A 23,768-nucleotide genomic window follows, 5' to 3' on the forward strand; every position below is an offset into this window, starting at 1 on the left:
AGTAAACTGTATATAACAGTTGATTAGTTACTCCAGATAATATGCAAATTGAGTAAGTTGATATTGAAATAAACATCCCCTAGTTTAGTTTGAATTGAATTAGAAGCAAGATGCAGGCACATAAATTATTTTTCGGGCTCCGATGGTATTTCGGGCATATGTACATTTTCAATTCTACGCTCTCATATCTCTAAGCCGGGACATTTAATTAGCTTATTCAAAACTGTCGGGATTATTCGCCCATCCGTTGTGAGCCGAACAAGAAGAGACTGCGGGCGATTGTAATGTAACGGTCAACTGAGGGATTAAAAGACGGAATGGATTCCGATGATGGTAATGGACCAGATTCCATACATAAAGGGGATTAACTGGACCTAAAAGGATATGATTAACGCGTGTCGCGTCCCGGTTTTAATCGTGAAATCGTATTTTTCACATGTAATGACAATTTGGGTCGTTAAATGCTCTGGCGCTATGTTACAAACTTGACAATTAAGCCAAAATAAAATAATTATATAAAAAAATTATAATTTATAAACGCATTAGCTAGAAAAGATCGTACGATAAATTTTATGGAGAATATTAACACTTTATGAGAACAACGCAAAATCACGCCCATAAAAAACCAACAGCAATGTATGTGTTTTACACACATTAAAATTAACACTGGTTTGTTTTCCTAAAACAAATATGATATGTGTGAAGTTAGTACTTTTTGTTACCTGCCAACACTTGTGATCTTTTGTATTAATTTATAAAAATAATATATTACTAAGTTTATTTTAATTTAGCTGTACTAGCCACGCGTTGGTGAGACTCTTTCTGGATAAATGTAAAACAAACAATATGCACACATTTTCGATATGTTTTATTTAATGATATTTAACCATCTGCCAAGAAACGCTCTCTTCGCCATTCGCATATTTAGTATTATGCGTGTAGCAGATACGTTCAAAAGATAGCACTGCCATTTCGGTCAATTTTTTTTTTAAAAATAAACATATTTTAACCTGTCACTGTTTTTACATTTGTTGCATAAAAACAATCGCTTACTCGACGTCGTATGAAAATTTCAAAGTAATCGGTGAGTAATTTTAAGAAGATTTAAGGTTTTGAGGTAACTTACATTTATATTTATAATTCTCGTATAAATTCCTCAAAAAAAGCCATCCGGGCCAACAAAAGTAAGCATTTCAAGTCAACAAATGTATTGTCATAGGTAGGTCTTAAAAGTTTTAACCTACAGGTCAACAAAAGAGCAACTAAGGTTCTTCTATTACATCTGCTGTATACCATTTAATATATTCTACACCCGGATCTAAGAAACAAGAGTGAAGGGCAAATCAGCTTTTTTTAAACATAGTTAAATCTCACGTTTAAGCCGCATCGATCCAATTTAGTGTCCTTTGTACCATTGGGTAGGGAGCAGCCAAAAAATATTTCAATTCTCTCGTTTGAAAAAAACCTGTTGATGGTCTTTAAATCAAAAGGTAGGTTTGACCATTTTCCAAGAAAAAAAGTATCCATTTTATTATTAAAAAGAACAAGTAAATTTATTCAGTATGGAAAATTACATTCACTAAAAAGAGGAACATAATGAGATTCCCGAGCTAAAAGCAAATGAAGTTTTATAATTCATCGAATATTTTATCACGGCGGAAGGCTTTTATCCTCGCGCGTATTTAAATACACCCTGTTTCTACGTGAGCTCTGCTCCAGTAAGCAGTGGCGGAGGTTCTATAAAAAGCCGCGGAAAATGACGTCAGGAGAATTATGACTATATTTAAGGAAGACATTTGCGTTAAGTTCAACAATAACTCGATGATTTTTCCGTGCTATTTCACATCAGGTTACATTACATAGGCAATAAACAAGTTACGGCCTATTAACTCAATAAGCTTTATTATCAGAATGAATAATGAACGAATCTTTGTATCTCGCTGAACTTAGTGGAGTTATGATGATAATTCAGTTTGCAGCTATTTCTTATTTCATGATGCTCGTAACATTTATTGGGGAATATAACGATGTACGAGTACAAACACAAATTGAATCGTATCATAATATACTAAAAAAACGATAAACTAGAAATTACGTCAGTAATGTAGGCAGATAGTAAATGATTCGTTACAACAATTAAATAAAGTCGTAAATTTTTAGGCGGAAAATAATTTATTCTTTCATTTTATTTAATATTCAGTTGGTAAATCATAATTTTAGTTGGAAAATAAGCCAAGGAAATTGTGTTTTGCGATTCGGAAAATTTAACAATTTACATTTTTATATTAGCTGTACCTAGCCACGCGTTGCCGTGGCTCAGTATGGTTAAATGGAAATTTAAATAAAATAAAAAGCACACATTTCTAATACATACGTTTAATTTCACAATGCTTTTGAAATTATAAAAAAAACATTAAAAATCAATGGAAACACAATGCCATCGAAAAAAAAATACTACGAAACATAATGTCGCCATAAAAAAAATCTTGGGTTTCGCGTGAAATGATGTTTCTTTCAACAGATGGCGCTGCCATTGCGATAAAAATAATAAGATTAAAGATTTTGTACATTTTTTTATTAATGTAAATTTTTTTAGTGAAATAATAGAGTACAATTTAATCTCATTCCAAGGGTTGCTAGGTATAGCTAGGCATGTGAATATATGTTTGATGTAAAAACTTTATGAGGAAGTATAAACATTGTGGACATTCTTATAGACCATTACGGGCCGTACGCAGGGCGGCATAAACCTTCTCCGATGTCTGGTGCCCTGTTCCGTAATAAGATAATCAAATATTAAGGGGTGTACCCGGCAACTGTTTATGGGAATATAGCTGTTATACTCCCCATAATAATATGCTGTATTACCCCTCCTTTGGTCGTTTATACTCCGCTCATACTCAATTTGTAAATAAACTGCAGGGAAAAAATGTCAAGCTTGCATGTTTATAAAGGAAATGTATGTAAAAGTCATTCGAAAGATATTCAACTTCAAAAAAAATCATTTAAAAAATATAAACCACAGGCTCTCAAACTTTATTTTTCAAGGTATGAAATTACAAAAGAAATAAACATATATATATATATATATATATATATATATATATATATATATATATATATATATATATATATATATATATATATATATATATATATATATATATATATATATATATATATATATATATATATATATATATATATATATATATATATATATATATATATATATATATATATATATATATATATATATATATATATATATATATATATATATATATATATAAATAAAAATTACAAAAATAATCATTAAATTTAAATAAATAAAACCACTTTTCTTGGTTTCTGATTGTAACGACTAGTTTCGAATATTGAAAATGTGAAGCTACAAAAATTTTAAGTTTTTATTTTCACCTATTATCGAGAACATCTTTAAGTATTTCATTTTTTTATATTTTAATAATTATGTAATTCCTCAAAGTTAATGCCGAATGAATAAAAAAAAAGCGATCATTTATTGTTTATGGTAAAATCAATACAATTTTTATTTAAATATTACTTCATAAATACCACTTTTTCTTAAAATCTATTGTGACACGTGTTCCGACAAATTCCGTATCATTTTCAAACACCGTACGGTATTTTACTGTGTTAAAAAATGATGGTTAATGCATCAAAACACGTGTAACAATAGATGTTAAGGAAAAGTGATATAAACCAAGTAAAATTTACAACATTTTGAGTGTGTCCAAATACTTGTTCACAAAATCTGGATTATCTCCAATTACAGGAGTTATTTTCATATTATTTTTTGACATCTCATCAAAGATGAAGAAGAATATGGAAGTCTGGGCATTTACGGGGCTGACGACCGTCATAGGCTGGTTTAAGTGATCACACACGTGTAACATTCACCAATTCTACCCATAACTGACAACCATACTACTCAAATTCTTGGAAGTTCTATATATATGAACCAATTTAGAAACCTTGTTCTTGAATCACTAAAACTTCACTAGAGACATCTATCTATTGGTGAGATGTAAAGAAGCTTTTTATTAATCAGAAACTCTTATATTAGTATGTGAGATCCGAATCCCGGATTATAATTAGTTATTGATTATAATCCGGGATTCGGATCTCACATACTAATATAAGAGTTTCTGCTTAATAAAAAGCTTCTTTACATCTCACCAATAGATGTCTCTAGTGAAGTTTTAGTGATTCATGAACAAGGTTTCTAAATTGGTTCATATATATAGAACTTCCAAGAATTTGAGTAGTGTGGTTGTCAATAATGGGTAGAATTGGTGAATGTTACACGTGTGTAAAGTGATCACTCAAACCAGCCTATGACGGTCGTAAGCCCCGTAAATGCCCAGACTTCCATATTCTTCTTCATCTTTGATGAGATGTCAAAAAATAATATAAATATTACTTCATAAATACCACTTTTTCTTAAAATCTATTGTGACACGTGTTCCGACAAATTCCGTATCATTTTCAAACACCGTACGGTATTTTACGGTGTTTAAAAATGATGGTTAATGCATCAAAACACGTGTAAAAATAGATGTTAAGGAAAAGTAAAGTAAGAAACCAAGTAAAATTTAAATTAAAAATAAATAAATTACATTATTGAACACATAAATCAGGTTTAATTCATATTAATTTTAAATATGACAACCATCTCCTTCTAAAAATAGTAAAGGGATGAATATCTACATAGGGTTATGTTAGAAGTTTAAATGGGTCATACAAGTATAGTCTTATGAAATAATTGTAATGATTGTCCGCTCTCTGAGGTTCACCTTGTTTCGGAAGCGGATCCATTTAAACAATATGCGATAGATGAAGAAATGAAGATGAAAATTTACATTTGAATTTCGGAAATAAAGTTCTGGTTTATTTGTTGACTAAAGAGACTCAGAGATGGAGATTCTCTTTTCACTCCAGCTACAGGAGAGTTACCGATAAGCTCAAATTCGAGAGTTTCTAAAGTTCTTGACGCTTTTGAAAATTCGCAAAGATAAAATGTTTAAAGTATTGCCTTTAATTTATTTTTCGAATAAGCATAACCCAACTCGAGCGAGTTTACAAATCTGGAAATAATTGATAAAAAATTCAAAGTTTACTTGCGAAAAACCAAATGGTTAGTAGGTCATTATTTTAATTCAAAGACAATTCTTTAAAAAACACAAACTTTTTGTAAAAAGGAATCCTGTTACTAAAAAGGAAAACAAAGAAAAAAAAATTTATTTTGCGTTTATTTTATATTGTATTTTTTTTTCACAATCACGATAAATTAAAATAAAATAGTGCTTGTAAAATAATAATAAGTAATAAGGAGTTAAAGAGGGTGGAAAAAAATAAACCGGAATGGCGAAGGAGGTGTCATTTGTTGCTGCAAACCAATCCACAAGATTGAGATCACAGAAAGAAAAACTAGTAGGTAATTGTGCACTACAAATCGATATTTCTCGTGTCTTTTATTCGCCAAATGAAGGCGGTTTCACTAAAAATAAACATAAATAAGTCTTTTCCAATGACTTATTCCTCTGCACATCAATTGTTAAAATACTCAATTAGTTTTTTTTTGCAAATGATAGTTTTATTTTGAATGTAACAAAACATTTATATTCTTGTGTACTAGTGAACTATGGAAATGGCTTAACCAAACGCGTTTGACATGTAAATCATTAAAATGTCGCCATAAATTAACGTATATTCAAAACTTTGAATACCGTACTAGAACATAGGGATTGTGTAAATCATCGCAATAAAGAACTTTTCAATGTTAATTACTCGCTTAAAAGTTAGAATTTGATTGTAAAAACGGAATAAAATTAACAAAGTTATGACGTTACACTTTGTATTGACTGTTGAATTTGAGGTACACACGGAGGGTCGGCTGGGCGCGGGCGAGAAGGCAGGCGGCGCGGGCCGAGAGTTGGGAATTTGCATATATATTACCTCTCCATTCTACAGTATTTAAGTCAAACAGACAAGACGCAAAAGTTGCCAACCTTTCGGAATATTCAGTATTGTAATCTCGCTATCCGGCTGTTTATTCATAATCGAATTTGTATTTAAAACAACTCATTCATCCGAGAAATAGTCCACGGCTGTCTCCGCGCCGAAACTTCCTCACTTGTACAACTCGCCTTAACTTTCGGCTGACAGAAAGCCGTTTTGCTTCGGAATTCATAAATTCGATAAGGTGCTCGGAAACTTTTAGAGACAACCATTTGCCGGCGGTACTTGTCCGCGGGTGTTTCCGACTGTAAACAATGGATTGTGAAAATGACGAAATATTCCGGATTAACGATAATCTGATTTCAGACATATTTCGGCGCATTATTCATGGAAACTTCAAACATTCCAACCGGCCAATTTTATTATAGGTACGATGTTAAATAGATACCACGGGACAATAATTTATTATGTTTCAAAACAATACAATGTTCATGTTCCATCTGCTTGCTTGATCTTTTCTTAATGAAAATAAAGCGGGGAAAAATTATGTTTGGACGATAATTTAATTTAATGTAAATCGATTTACTATACATAAGAAATGATATTATTTTTCATTTAATATGCGAATAATTAAAGCAAAATTATTATTTTTCATCACCCGTGTGAGTGTTTATTTTCAGATAATGTTTCCAGTTAGTTATATGTTCATCTTTTTATATTATCCACTGACACTTCGTGATGGAATTGCATTTTTAATTTATTATTAGATTAAAACCAATATTTTTAGCTTTTCCACTTTTTTATTTGACCAGCGACCGGGTTTCGTCGTTACCGACATCATCAGACTGGTCAGACGGACGGACCAGTCTGATGATGTCGGTAACGACGAAACCCGGTCGCTGGTCAAATAAAAAAGTGGAAAAGCTAAATGTATTGGTTTTAATCTAATAATAAATTAATATGTTCATCTATTGGCGGTCATTTGAAATGTGTAATTATTTTTTTTGTTTTGTATAATAAATAAATAACCAAAATCATAATAACTTCATGAGAGTAGAAATTCAAATACAATATTTTGGAATTCATGATTCATAAACGTAATTGAAAAAAAAAAAAAAATATGATCTCATTTTTATAAAGAATGTTTCGTTCCACCAGAATTTCTCGTTGTAGTACTGAAACATAATCGCAGTATAACATTTTTGAATTCTTGTTAATTTTTAAAGTTGTTTTTCTTTAAGCTTTTTTCGTATTGTAAAGAAAACGAGCTCGTTACTTACGAACTTAAAGCCTATTTATTTTCAACTTAAAGCTGAAATAATTTGCAAACTAAATAAGTGAAATTATTACTTCAGTAGAATGTTTTTATCTAATTTAAATACGTACATACTTTCCTTTGCAAGATATATTCTACGAGACGAGCAAACGGCAAGATTAAACTCTACATGTTACACTTAATAAATTAATATTTTTCAACAAAAAAATGGTTTTCTTATGTGTATATTTAACTATGTAAACAAAGAATCAATGCAATTTGGTAATTATGAAAGTGAACCCATCTGAATGACAAAGCACCATCGAGAAGTTAGCAAATTAAATTAGCAAGATCACCGATGCATAATTAATTTCAGAATTCAGCACTTGAATCTACTAGTAATGAATGCCGATTTCGGTATTCAGATATTTAAATAAGTAATGATATTCATAATTGCTATTATTAAAAACTATTTTCCATTTTTATTAACTTTCTAAATTACGTATTGACTTAAAACATAGAAGCTGCTTGAATAATCATGAAAATATGTTTTTTTAATTTTATTAAGTCTTAAAAATTTTAATTGCCAATTAATAATATTCGGCAATATAAAAATTGTCTCAAAAACTTTATTTTGAACATCAAAAGTCTTCTACCGAAAATGATCCGTAATACAATTTATTATTTTTTTCAAGAATCTAATAGAATCTTAAGAATTCAAGAATATTTTTTTGTTGTTAAAATTATTGAAAAATCGTATCTTTATCGATACCCAGATCATTTAAATTATTAAACATTTTAAATAAGCGATGTTTACACGGAAAAATGTATAATTTTTTTACAGTACCTTCACAAAAAGAACTACAAGTTGCGGCTTAGTATCAAGAGAAAAAATGTTTATAAAAATCACATATTTATTAGTTATCCTTACAAACGACATCCTATTTTTCATAACGTTTCTTTTTGTAAATAAGGGAGACATTCGTTTCATGAATAAATTCGTTTTAAACAAATTACGATCATCCTCCGCCATCAGCAGATAGCCACCCTTAATGACGAAGAAAAAGCTGCTCTCCGGCGTGACTTTGATAACCGTTACATTCGTTAATTTTTCTCTTTTCTACCGAACATTCATGCATATGACTATGTATTTTTTTTTATTATCGAAAATATCCTCAAAAAGAATATTTAAAATAAAGTATATGGAATAAGCAATTTGAATGTATAAACACGCGTTTATACGATAAATTACAAATTTTACGTATAATGTCGTAAGTGTTAAAATTACTGTAAATTGTATAGTTCTTCGAATGATTTTTCACGAAAGCGGCCCAGTAAATATAGTTTTTCACTAATTTTTATGAATTTTATTGAATAAGTGTTAAGCACAGTCAACAAAGAGCAAAAGTCTTTAATATTATTCTAAATCTCTAAATAACACAACCCCTTCCAAGGTTTGACAGGTAGCGTAGTGAATTTAACCAAATTTAGGGCCGCGTTTCCTCAAAAACACAGTATTGTGATGGTATTTCCCGCACACGTGTTTATTATAATATTACTCAGAAGAGTTGCCCCCGCACCGTCGAGGCTCAGCATCGCAAAGTTTGAGCAACAAAGTGGCGGCATCACCCGTCGGGGTAACGCGCCCCCGCCCCATACATTCCGGAGGTTTCCCGTGTCAAGAATAAACTATTTAACCATCCCCTCCCGGTGATATATATTTAATATAACTCGAATATTCAAATGAGAATATCAATATAAAATATAATAGATACGGACTTTTTTAGATTTTTTTTTAGAATAATAGAATTTATAATTATATAATTTGTAAAAAATCGGGAAGAAAATCACCATTACAAAAATGTTTCTGTGTGTGCGCAGGTGGCGTGCTTCGTAAGTATACGCGCATGTCGTAACGTATGTGTTTACTCCGCGTGTAGTACGCAGATCGTCTTACGAGGCGGTCGTGTCGCTACGCTAGCTATTGCGGCTACTTGTAATGTATTTTTTTCTCGTTTTCAGATAATTACCAGAGCTAACATTACAAAATTGTTACATGTCAACTTCAACTATAAACAATAAAAGCGACATTTTGGAATATTTAAGTTTTTAACACCGTAAGGGAAGGGTTGAGCACCAAAACAAAGGCCGTCGTTTACCTTACCCTGTGACAGTGGCTGAACACCGAACGGGGTGGGATGGGCGAAAGGTACCGAGACCGCTGGGGCTACTTCTTGCGAGAAATACTGCGAGCAAGGAGGGTAATTTATTTTGCGTACATACCTTTTCCCTAAGACGGAATACTTGTTTTGTTATCATTATTTTTTTCAATATAAAAAAGAGATTTCTGGCATGAAATTATGAAGATTAATCACCACTATCTTTTCTCTTTTTAAGAATTTTTTGCTTCTATTTATACAATTAAAAAAAAAAAAACATATTTGCTTATCTACACCTAGTGTATTATTAATGATGAGAAGCTTTTTAATCCAAACTGAAAATTACATTTCAATTACCACATTTTCCTGGCTATGCGTTGTTGTGGCTCAGTCATTGGGAAAGAAAAAAAATAGAAAGCCAACGATTTTGATATATTTCATCTCACAATGCTTGTGAAGCAAAGAAAATATTAAAAATCTATTGAATCTTAATGGAATAAAAAAAAACAATAAAAATTCTAAAAAAAAAATAAGTGACAGCAAGCTAGACCAAGATGTCTAGACCAAGATGTCCTCCATGAAAATGTATAGAAATGATAGTGTACTGCTGTCTCTCTCAACAGATGGCTCTGCCATTGCAGTAAAAAAAACAGTTTAAAAAATATATTTTCCCCTCTTATAAGTAACACTTAAAAACAATCGTTTATTCGAATAGAAAGATGAGTCAATAATTCAACTAAAGATTTTTAACAAAATTTAATTATAAATAATCGGTTAGTTACTTTGAGAGATTTAAGATTTTGATGAAACGAAAATTTGTATTTTTACTCACAAATACTGTTTTTTTAGCAATAAAAATATTTTATTTTTAAAATAACAACATAAAAAAAAGATATGCCAAAAATTAACAATAGTAAAATGTTTTCAAGTACTCTGATATAAAAGAAAACTGAAGCTTTTTTTAATTTACTTGAAAAGAAACGTATTTACTTTAAACTATTAAATTTTTATTTAAAAATATTTTTACGTTTTAATCACGTCGATAAATAATAACACCAATCACGGTAATAGAGCGATTAAGAATAATAATTTACTGTATTCAAAATGTGAATTTATATTTGACATCAACAAAAGCACTAAGTTAGACACCTTTATGAACGAGGCATCGTTTAAGTTCTAACTGTTCATTGACCGACAGCTGAAAGGGATAGTGAACCCCGTTTTCGGGGTCTGATCTGGGTAACGGTTGACTTCGGAAATTATGGGTTCGGACGATCCAAGGTAATACAGTTATCATTATCTCAATGAATGGACATGTTTCATGCTTCGAGCTAAATTTTAACACGTGACTTACTTCAGAATGTTGACTCGCTTTGAATATTAGCAAACAATTTTGAAATGTTTACTTTATAAACGAAATGAGTAGGATGTTGTTGCGTGAGCAAAATTTACTGAATGTTTTCACGTGGGAAGGCGTGTAAAATTTTAACAGTTTACAAAATGTAATTATTTTGATGTACGAGCATTTCATGTAATTCAAGATATTTGTTTAATAATTATTAGAAACGGTTTTTTTGGAAATGCATATAGAGTTTAAGTATTTAACACTTTATAAGTTTTATTGATCTATGTTTAGTTTTTATACAACATCACAAAATATGATAGACAGTATTGCAGATACATTTTACAAAATACCTTTGAGGAGTTGTCTGACAAATGAACTGGACGATTGTTGGGTATTTTATTGATAAATTTGATTAAATTAAGCATGAATGAAAATAAAACATTGAATTTAAATATTTAAATAACTACTTAAAAAAATATCTTAATACTTCATATAACAAAAAACAGTCACGAATACATACATGGCGATGAATGAAATTTCAAAAAGGTGTTTTTTCTATTATTATCATACATTTTATATAAAAATATGAAAAGTAAAAAATATTTTTTTAAACATGTTTTGTCTCTGTAATTGTAATTGAATAAAAAATTTAAAATTTGTAAATTAAATGAATTTTTCTAGACTAATTATAAAACCTTCCATAACCTAATGGTTAGCCTATTTAGTTGCCGTGTTGGAGGTCCCAGGTTCGTTTCCCAAGGGGGATAAAAATAAATATTGGTGATTTTACACTCAAAAATTTATTTCAAATTAGTCTGGAATAGCCTGGAATAGGTAATGATCACCTTACTTTTATGTACGTAACGATCAAGAAAACACTGCGTCAATACGATGCAGTGCTCTATGCATCATTAGGTGCGGAAAAGGGTTAGAAGAATTACACAACTGTGTTGTGTAATTCTTGTAATTCTCATATGTGTTGCTCTAAAATCCTTCAAAGGATGGATATCAAAAGAATGTGTGAAAAAAAACTCATGTTTTTACGTCTGAATTCTAATATATAGAATATCTTAAATACGTTATAAAAGAAACATTATGACTTTTAGTGAAAGACTAATTTTCGTGATATAATGATTAAAGTACATTTTAATTTTCTTATGAAAAGCACCCCAAGAAAGCGGCATTAAAATTCCCCACCAGGAGTGCAAACATTCCTTTGATATCCGCCCCCATGTTTGAATTCACTCGGTAGCATGGTGCTCTATGCATAAACGAAACAAAGGGATTAATTGCGTTGAGCTTTTGTATCGCGGCCCTTGGTACTGGATTGTGTTCAGTGTTCGGTCGGCCGTGAAGCTCTGTAATTAAGCTCATTCCAATTCGCCTGGAAACGCGTCAGTTTACATAGTGAGACAAGATAATTATTGTTTGGCGATCTACTGCATGAAAAAAGAAACTAGTAAATAATCGAACTTTAAATCGACAGCAACAAAAATAATAGTTTACGTGTTTCGATACTTTGCTTCATTTTCAGGAATATGAATCATTCGTTTGAAATTATGTTTCGAAAATATCAAGCCACACAGTATAATAATTAGCAGTAAGTATCTTTGAATAAAAAATACACCAAAGTATAAAAAAATACTCAATGGATTTTCGAACTGTAGTTCAAGGCTGAAATGCGATCCCTCAGACAAATGTCCGGCAAAAAAATGTATGATAGATGTTCGAATGATGAAATAAGGAAATTAGGAAATTAGGAGAAATAAGGAAAAAAAAAAGAAATAAGGAAAGATTGCAAAGATAAGCATTATCAATAAGATTGCGAAAGGTGTGCTGAGATGGTTTGGACGCGTGAAACGAAGGAGGAAAGATTGGTAAAACAAATATATGAGGCGAATGTAGTTGGAGAAAGGAGCAGAAGAAGACCGAAAGACAGAAAACTTGGCATCATCAGATATGTCAAAAACTTGAAAGCGGCTGGGTCAGGAGTCGAAATAACCAGTGGGTTTGTATGAGGAGATGCATGAATATGGAAGAGGCGAAGAATATTTGCAAAGACAGCGTGGTATGGCGTTCTATTTTATCTGCGTAACCTTTTATCCATAAGGGGAAGCGGTGTGGTAGTTAGTTGGTTAGTTAATTATTTTAGTTTCAGACTCAAATAATTCTAACGTAATGAATTCCCAAATAAATACTTAAACGTATTTCGTAGTAAAAATTAGATTAGGTTAGATTAAATATAATTATTATTAAATTAATGATAAAAGTGATATTAAGATGAAATGAATTAAGTCTACAAGAACGTTTAAAACATTAATTCAATAAATCACTTTACGTTGTTCGTTCTTTAGAAACGTCGGATCTAAGTATGAAATATTGTCACATATAAATATATCATCTTGAATACGGAATATCTCTCTTTAAGAATTTAGAAAAGACGGTTTCGCCACCTCAGCACTGCTGTCGGTATATCGATATCACTTAAAGTGAATAGATTTTCAATTTGAACTTTAAAATATCCAAATATACACGACAATTTTTTTCGTTTCTTTATGGACAACATTACCATAATCATTTTCTACTTTTTTATTTTTTTTTCAGTTGATAGTACCGCTCTTCACAGATATTATCTTCATAAGAGTAATTGTTTTGCAAAAAAATCAAGTTAAGTTATGTAAATAAGTTTTGAATTGTTTGAGTAAAACAAACATTGTAAATATATCAAGCGCCCTTGAGGTATTTTTTACGAAAATGGCGCTATATAAGTTTTCCAATTTTATTATTATTATTATTATATCAAATATTAAAAGAGAGTAGTTAATATCTTTTTATTTTGTTTCTATTGTGGATGGTTGATTTATGACCTATGTTTTATGTAATAACGAAATATTGACAACACCGCTGTTTTCGATCAAACTGTAATGTAATCAGTCGCAAAGCATAAGTTATTAATTCTTTACAATCAACTTATAGTATTAAAATGTGAAATCAAAATTCAAAACATTTTTGTCTATGTTGTTAGGAGTAATAACGTCAAGGAAAATATAAAACATAAAAAAACGAAAGTTGAGCATAAATTTCTTCCTTGTTTTTTTAAAAAGTTGTTTTAATGTTTGAATGTTTACAAATTTATTACACGTTTTATTACACATTTATTATACGTGTACCAAGTAATTTTGGGAAAAAATGCTTCTAATATTTGATACAAGGATTGTAGGTACAATTCGTAATTGTTATATTTGTGATGAAATATGTAAAACTAACTGAGAGTTTTTATAATTAGTTAAAGTGGTTTCTTATGTCTCTTATGTTTAATCTTGACGTGAGATAGTGACTGATAGTCGTTCCTGATCAAGAAAATTTTGCTTGAAAAAAAAAGAGTGAACATCTTACAAAATCCAACGTGTTTTTCTACATTCCATATAAGTCTTTCAGACTTTTCAAGATTTTTCAAAATTTTAAAATAAAATAAGGGTGTGGTTTGATAAACCTGCCCCTATGAGGCGAGGTTTCCCGGCACTTTTGAAAGAGGGTATAATGTTATAAGCAATGGGGCATGAATGGAAAATGAAACAAGTTACTTCTAGTGGTTGACGTTTGAGACAAGAGCTCCCGTAGACATTAATAATATTTTGTGGAAGCGACGGTTTTTCAATGCCGGCGAAATTCTATATACTTACAAGTTTCCCGTTACCAACGTACTGTAATCTTAATAGCTTGGCATTTACTTTAAGGAAGCGGTTTGAACGTTGATACCCCTCACCTCTCCGTATCATAGGTTCACGGTTTAACTCGGCTGGATTCTTGGCACCGTAGTGACTACCTTGTATAGTGATAACTATATTTGACTATATAAATGACATGAACCATTTAAAGGAGTTTATATTTCAAGAAAATTGAAAATTATTTAATAAAAATGGAAAAAGTACTAAATTGTTTTTATTTTTATATTATCATTTCATTATGCCATTTTTATTTTATTTTTAATTTTAAAATATTGTATCACTTGCAGATATTTCCCATAGCAACGACACATTAACAGTATTTTTTTTATTAGATTTATGTTTTGTAATGACATTTCTTGGTGGAACTGCATTTTATATGAATGAATGGCACGACCTATTTTTAAGTCACTATTAAATACATATTGAAAGACATTTTATTAGAACTTGAATTTTTTTATTGCAAAATAGATAAGGGTTATTAGGCTTTTTTGCGAAATATGAAAATATTCCTTTGGATAAAAATAGTAGGTTTTATTTTGTTCGACGTGGTTCTGCGTTTTGATCTTGATTATTTTCATGAATAGTGTTATTGGAGATTTATGTGTCGTTTAACTAGAATGTTTTGTTGTGATTTATGTGAGTATTTTTTAAATCCAAGTGTTAGGATCGTTTTAGCGTATAGTTATTTGACTATCATAAGTTGTAACTTTTTGATTATTTAGTCAGTGAAAATCTGTCTTTGAATGTGATGTATTATTTTTATAACTGAGTTTTGAGAAATTTTAATAATTTGCATACCACTCGTATATTTCTATCTCATAATCTCAAAATAGACCGACAAAAGTATAAATTTTTCCACTTTTTTCTTAGATTTCAAAAACGAATAAAAAATGTTGTACAGAGCGTGAAAACATCATCCGGTAAAATGCTACGAAAGCGAATTTAGGAAAACGAGGTGCAAATGCGTACGAAATCCATTTAATAAGACTAATGAATGAATACGAGTATCCGGCAAACCTTGGCGGCGAAATGGGACGTGAGAATATTTTCACGGAAGCTTAGAGGGAAATTTAAAATTTCGAAGGGATTGCGGGCGTTCCTCGCTAAGTGCACCGTCGATGATTATCCGTCAGTGGGAAAATTGTTCAAAGGCTAAGGAAATGCTCAGTTCAATTACACGGCAGGACAAAGCGGCCGCTGAGTAAAGGATCCCACCCCTTGCATATTTATCAGTCCCTGGTATCCTGGGGAGGTAACAGTGGCGGAACCTCAGCCCGTCACTTGCGTCCAAGATGTTCAAAGGGAATTTCTTGTACGATGTAGGTTTACTTTATCATCCCCTAGTCTAATTGATGGTTTGATTACAATGTTGTTGAAAACAACTAAATTTAAACAAAACAAACCAAATTTTGCAAAAGTAGAGGAGAATAATGTTTTGCTGTTGTTATTTATTGTTATATGTCTAGAATATTTTACTGTTGTTATTTTTTATTATATGTGTTGAGGAAGCTTAAAATACTTTCATAAAGGTTAAACATTAACACTTGTTTTGAGTCTACAAAACAATTTAATTTGTATGACAACTACTCAAAAATATATCAATATATTAAGGATGTGTGTTTAATTTACGGTATTTACAGTTTTTTTTTTAACTAATGACGAAGTTAAACAACGAAAACACTAAAAAGAATAAAAGTTATAGCAACAACATAAAAATCACATACAAATACACACACAAACCGACCTGAATATAATATATAATATTTTTATATATATTTTATTATATTTAGTATATTTGGTAAAGGAAAGGATTGGAAAAATTTTATTCATTGAAAAGATTGCCTAAAATCTAAATTCTCTTTGTTTTGTTAAAGTAAGGATTCTCAAGATAAAATTAAATTAATTTAAAAATAAACTTAATAAATTGAATGGACAAAACATTAAACAAAGCCAAAACTTTTAGTAAGGGATCAAGCGATATCGGCAGCTTCACCAAATTTCGCACTTAAAACTTTATTCTCTGGTTTATTGATTATAAGTTGCACGTATTTTCCGTGAATCGTGGAATTATTACATAAATTTAAACCGAGCCCGAGAATAACTCGTTTAAATTACGAAATTAAACGAAATATTCCGCATTTCATAATATATTTTAAATAATTTTTCGTATTGAGAAGATTCGTGACACCTGAAAAATGTGTTATCCTGAAACATTTTTCATTTTCTCCTGTTACACCTATTTTACAAGGAATATAAATCAAAGTGGAATTTACAATTCAAAGGAGTTGTTCGGCCCAAGATAATGGAACTTTTAATACGAGTGTCAGTATGAAGATGTCCAGCGTCTGACGTTTTGACAACAATATAATCCACGCTTCACTGATCTCACTTCGCAGTAAGATGGAGTATTTATTTAAAAAGCTCATGGGAACATAGTTTCTGGTATTCTCTACAAACTGTTAGTAGGGATAAAATGAATACCTTATGAGCTCAGACCATGCATTCTCGTTATAATTCCATGTTGGCTTAAATAACTTGTACAAACCTATTGTTTGAAGATAAGTAATATTTATATTATGTATTATATAAGCCACTTGATTATTCACCATACGAATGAGATGTCAATATTATAGCTGTCTCAAATTGATAACAAACATCTACGTAAAAAAGTATTTAAATCCTCATAAAAAATTATTCAATGGCTGAAAATATTTTTACTTATTTTAAAATCACATTTCACATTGAATTGTTATTATATAGTTATACAATTAAATTTCCTAAAAATAAGAGTAAGAAAATTTTCATATTGTGCATTCATATTGATATTTGAAGCACTACTAAACTTGTTATTTTCAATTTTATATCTTGCAATAAAATCACCATATGTACTAAAACAATTCAAGACTTTAAGGCAAACGGCTTCTTTTTATTAGATTCAAAACTGGTCGACATTAAAATTAAGTTATAATAAGACAGTTATTCTATTAATTAACTTATTTTACCTTTAGTTTTCAACTTTATTTTTCGAAACGAGTCGTGTTTTGTTAACAAACTCAAAAGTGGTCATAAGTAAACCGGTATTTTATTTTTATATTTAAATCGTCACGTTATTCCACAAACTTAACGCAAAATTAATAAATACTAAAATAAATAGTCACTTGAATATAGTATTACATTGTATAATTCTGGCTAAATAAATATTATTTCCAAATTTATACCGAGTCCAAATATGCAAATATTTTCGTCTGTGGGACTTGTATTGGAACTATAAATTATTAACGGAAGCGTTGGACTATTTCCGATTTCACCGGAAGAAGGCGGGCTCTAAAGCGTAACGGACGTGGTAACTATTATAACAACCACTAAACCTTTATTTACCATAACACTGGGTTCATTACTTAACCATTTGTATACGTATTGATTTTGTATATCAAATATCTATCATTATCGTATCAAGAAGGAAAAGTAATGAAAAAATGTATGTCACGATTTTAGACTAAGATATTTAGATGGGAATTGTGTGGAAATTTAACAAAAGAATATTTTTTTGTACTTATAGTTTAAAAAAAATACAACATTTTGAGTGTGTCCAAATAATTGTTCACAAAATCTGGATTATCTCCAATAACAGGAGTTATTTTCATATTATTTTTTGATATCTCATCAAAGATGAAGAAGAATATGGAAGTCTGAGCATTTACGAGGCTGACGACCGTCATATGCTGGTTTAAGTGATCACTTTACACACTACTTTTACTTTTTTTTTCTTCTTCCTCTTTGATGAGATGTTAAAAAATAATATGAAAAAAATATTATTATCTCATATTTTTATTATCATTTTTGAACGTTTTTTTAACATTATCATTTCTTTTGTTTAAAAAATTGGTATTAAAATATGGCAGTAAAATAAAAAAAAGTTACACACTACATTATTTATAGATTTTGATGGTAAAAAGAACAACAACAAAAAACTAAAATTTCAATAATATTACCACCTCAGTACATTTATGTAAGTAATAACTCGATTGCAAATACTTTTCCTATTTCTAGAAATATAATACAAAATGCGTACGCCACTAACCCCTCTCTTTTCAAACTTTACTTTATTTCCCTGTTTTAGATTTAGCACGTATACATCCCTGAAGAAGGCAAGGTGCTTGTCAAAACCGGTTAGAAAAATAGTACCAAAAATAAAAGTGTTTTTAAACACAGTTTGAGTTAAATTTAATTTATAAGGATTATTTAAAAAAAAGTCATCAGGATTTTTAAAAACCTTTAGTTAAGCCTGAGAGCAAGATAAGCAATATAAGTTCCAAGTCTACGGGCGAGGCGAGTTTACGTTTTACTCTTATAACATCTGTTTTTCCATCTTTATCTACCGGAACGATCGTAAATAATGAAGTATGGCTATTCCACGTGTAGAAGTGCATAAACTTATGTCAACAGGCGTGACACAAGTTTTACGAGAAAATATATCATATCATGAGGAGTAAATTAGTTTTCCTACTTACTCTAAAGAGAAGACGGGCGTGGAATAAGAAATCAGTCGGGGAATGTACAGCGTTCGGTTTACGTATCTCGCAAATGGATTATAAACTTTTTAGAGCAGTGAAGAACATGCCTGATGAATGATCTTACTTATATTCTTATAACGTTCTGTTTCACTAAAATATACATTATATACCATACGTATGTAATTGAAAAAGCCTTTAATACTACGTTCCGTTCACTAAAATACACATTATATCGGTAGTGTAAAGGCAAAGGTAGCCTATCAAAATTTTCATTTTCTAAGTTTGTTCCACACAATGTCTTAAATATTGTATTCCATAATCTAGCAAAAGGATATGGCTGTAGTTGCAATACTTATTTCGTTTTATTGAGATATGTACATATAAAACATATGAGTTATTTAATTTCACACGTTTGTTTTTGAACTCCTGTAAAATTTGGTCTGAGGCAAATATATCCCTTGTACTACCGATATACGTATGTGATTGAAAAAACCTTTAATTCTACTTAAAGTCTACTACTTCTACTTTTTTGTTTTTGGAATTTCTTGTATTTTTTTATTTATTTAAAAAAATTGTTTTAAAATAAATTTTCTATGCTTCCAGCTTGGTTGCGAGAAGTTTTATAATATGCAACCAAGGAAAATGTACGTGTCTTCAGAATCGTTTAACATTTTTTTGTATGTGTAATATTTGCATTTGATTTCTGTCAAAAATGCGAATAAAATAAGTTACTTGCAAAAGTTTTTTTTTAAATAAAAACTTGTGTGCGACCAAATGTGTGAGATCGAAAGCAGAACGGATACCGCAGTAACAAAAAATGCTAAGTGTGTTGGAAATGAAGACTCAAGGGAGCATATCTAGCAATAGATTGGGAACATCAGGATAAGAGAAATATGCAAGGTTGAAGATGTCATTAGGTGGGAAAGGTAACGAAAAAGACAATAGTTTACGCATGTAAGGAGAATTGAACCATCCGGACTCACATAGTAATGCACAACCCCAAGGCAGACGACCCTCGGGCAGACCACCAAAGAGATGGATTAACAGCTGGGAATCGAGATCGCAGGAGTTTAATCCTTCTTAAAAAACATGAATAAAGCCTACACCAAGAAGAAGAAGAAGAGTGTAAATGTGTACATAATAATATGATACAAGATGTGATTTGTTATTTTTTTTGTGCAAAATAAAAGAAGAGGTATTTTTTTATACATTTCAAAGTCTCGTGGATATAAATTTGACGTCCTTCAAAGAAGGGTTGACCCGCGGGTTTGCGCCGTGCATACATATTCGGATCCAAACCTCGCCGAAGATAAACTATGGGAGGAAATGTACGTGCGTTTGAAATGGTTACGTCAGCAAAAAATATGCCGCAAATTGTAGTCATTATTCTTCGATCGGAGACAATTTTTGATATATTCTCCGAGCGCACCGGAGCGGAGAGCAAAATGGCCGACAGACGCAAGATCGATTCTGTCGATTTACAATGTCTTTCTCTTTATGGATGAGTATCCCTCTACTCCCACTCCGCTCGGAGGGCACGTGTGCACGTGGCCACATGAGCCCCGATATAAATGAGCTCATGCAAATGTATTGCCCGTATTAAAGTGGTTAGCGATGACTCTGCTGTTTTACACTAGTGAACACAACTGCAGATATATCTGAGGATAACATTCGTTAAACTCAAACTACTTTTAAAATCATTGCCGAATGAGAATGTTAAATGTACACATAAGCGACGCTTTAATGTAACACGACTTAATTACATTTTATGTACATAATATGCGATGTACCTGTATTTTCCATATTTATGACTTGTTTATTTATTATGTTATTTAAACATATCAAATTGATAACTCACATATATAATATTACCGATTAGTAATTAACCTTAATCCCGTTTGAGAACAAGAAAACATAGCCCAAAATGTTAAATATAAAGCAAACAAAAGTACAGTAAATAGGCATGTAATAAAAACATAAGGTGAGAAGCAAGTTTACCGGAAAAAAGAGAAATTTTAACTACATTAGCGATGTTTTGATGTAACACGACTTAATTAAATTTAATGCTTCACGACTTGGATATATTACATATTGGTGACATCTGTTTTTTCCAAATTTATTACTTAAAATTTAATTTTTTAAATTTATCCCTCTTTGATTTATCTTGCATATTAAATGTACAATAATTTTAAATATGCAGTTATTTTTATATGTGAATATTGTGCAGCAGATACCAAATCACATTTCGTAATAATACCGTTAGAATTTGACATCCTCATTATTTAGGATATTCAAAATATATGTATGTAACGCAAACGAACATTGAAAATATATATTTTTAAAGTGTTTAATGTTAAGTACCTAAATATTAATTTCTTCTCATTATAAACCTTAAATGTGATATTTTTCAAGTCCGTAATAGAAAAATTACTGAAACAATTATTGATAATTAGTTTTACAGCAATTCCACAAATTTTCTCTTATAAATCAGAAAATTTTACTAAAAACAAAATATTTTTCTGTGGAAGCAAATTTTTTACAACCAAATACACGAAATCAATAAATTTCACCATCAAAAAATGAATTTCATAAAACTGACAATAATTTTTTTTACGAAATTGAAGTAAAATTATTTGAAATTTAATATATAATGAAACCCATTCGTCTCCAATACGCATGCTCACCGCACGTACGTTTGTTTGCATCCATTTTCCTGCCATGACGAGTTAGCAAGATAAAAAATTACTACATTAATTACGCTTAAGGTAATACGTTTGCCAAGGAAGCGTGCTTACCACGTCATTACGCAAGTTTATGAATGAACTCTGACAAACAATGGGTTTCCTATGAGGGGATGCGGTTTTAATGAACACTCCATTCTCTTGCGTACAATACATGACTATAAAATCATACCAATAGAGTTTTCTAGAAATCGGTCGGCGTTTTAATCAAAATTTACGACTCGGTTGAGAATTGGACAAATATGAATGACAAGGTTAGGAGTCGAAACAATCGGCGGGTATGTATGAGGAGATGCATGAACGTGGAAGAGGCGAAGAATGTTTGCAAGGACAGAGTGGTGTGGCGCTCTATTCTCTCTGCCTACCCCTGCGGGGAAGCGGCGTGATGGTTAGTTAGTTAGTTAGTTGATTAGCTACCGTGGTGTCATAGTAAATACGTTTGACTACCTTTCTGGAGGTCCAATGTTAGATTTTGAGGGGGTCAGAATATATGTGTGATTTTCATTCTCAAACTAATTGAATCTAACCCTGTACTGGTACAAGAAGTGCAGGACTGTTCACCTTGCTTTGATGCAATCAACGATCAATATTACACTGCATCGATACGATAAAATACCCTGTTCACCATTAGATTCGGATATATTGTAGGTTAATTAATATACGAAGAAGTCACCAATACATTATTTTTTACATAAAAATAATATCACTAATGGAATTTATTTATTGATTTGGCGTTTAATTTGTAGAACTCCATTTTAATTTATGTATTAATTTTAAATCAAACACAGATTTTTAGAGTCTATTAAGTTGTATTTTATTAACAAAAACAAATAAAAAATTATATTGTAACAATTGTTTCGCCTTGTTAGGGCATTATCAAATGAATGTCGTTTCGCCTTAACAAGGCGAAACAATTGTCACAATATAATTTTTTATGTGTTTTTGTTAATAAAATACAACTTAGTAGACTCAAAAAATCTGTGTTTGATTTATAATTAATACATAAATGGAATTCATTTTATATATTTTTCTCGCTTCCACAAAACCTGTGAATACCTGTTAAAATTATACCTCATGACGATTGTTACAAATAAAAACCTTATGCGAATATTTACCCCATGTATCTACTTTACTTTTTAAAAGTAATTGCTGGCGTTTAGGAAACATCTACTTAAGAAAACATACGAATGCTGTTTGTACGTCAAAGATACAAAGCACCTACAGTTTGGATTTTTTTAAAGTTCTCTTTACTTCTTCAGAAAAGTTCTTACAGTTTTATTTCGTTGAGTTGATATTTGACCTTTCAACTGCTGACCATTATAAGATGAAAGAATATTGTTTTCATTTTTTGAAAATTTCAAACACACATTATACGTATTCTTAAAACGGAAAAAAATAAACGGCACATTATAGATCAAAGGCGCGTGACGTAACTCAAAACAAACTAAAAAAAACTGAGTAGATTTTTCCACTTTATGTAATACAACATATATCTGGAAAAGGCTATTCTATTTCAGTACAAAAAAGAACTAAACCAAGAAGTGAGATTAACAGATTTGTTTGCTTGTTTTTTTCTTGTTAACTGTTTCAATTACAAATAAATTAATTTCTTTGAAAAATAAATTATCTGTATGGAAGTTTTATTTTCTTAAAAAAAATCAGTGTGATTAAGTTCAAATAAGAAATATCTGCATTCGTTAGAGTAAAGGGGGCTTGATTGTACGCAAGCAGTGTAAGATTGATCGTTAAATACCTAAATGAATGAATGATGATCAGTTCTGTGCTTCAAGTATCAGTCCAGGGTAATATCAGATAAAAATGACTTCTGACCTCCCTGGAAATTGAACTTGGAAGGGTTTTTATAAAATTTTGAGTATGTCCAAATACTTGTTCACAAATCTGGATTATCTCTACATAGGAGTTACTTTTTATATTTTTTGACATCTCAACATAGATGAAGAAGAATAGGGAATTCTGGGCATTTACAAGGCTAGGGTTGTAGTGTGGTTGTCAATCATGAGTAGAATTGGTGAATGTTGCACTT

The 23,768-nt window shown here is 30.6% G+C and overlaps 1 protein-coding gene across 1 annotated transcript in view; it reads right to left on the minus strand.

The window, feature by feature from the left end:
• Window positions 1–23,768, minus strand: part of LOC148303425 (protein O-mannosyl-transferase TMTC1-like) — a 349,351-nt gene that overhangs the window by 107,491 nt on the left and 218,092 nt on the right. The window lies entirely within an intron of this gene.

Source organism: Brachycentrus maculatus, unplaced genomic scaffold, assembly GCF_059751285.1.
Source record: "Brachycentrus maculatus isolate JH-2025_06_01 unplaced genomic scaffold, ASM5975128v1 h1tg000369l, whole genome shotgun sequence".
In the NCBI taxonomy this organism is placed as follows: domain Eukaryota; kingdom Metazoa; phylum Arthropoda; class Insecta; order Trichoptera; family Brachycentridae; genus Brachycentrus; species Brachycentrus maculatus.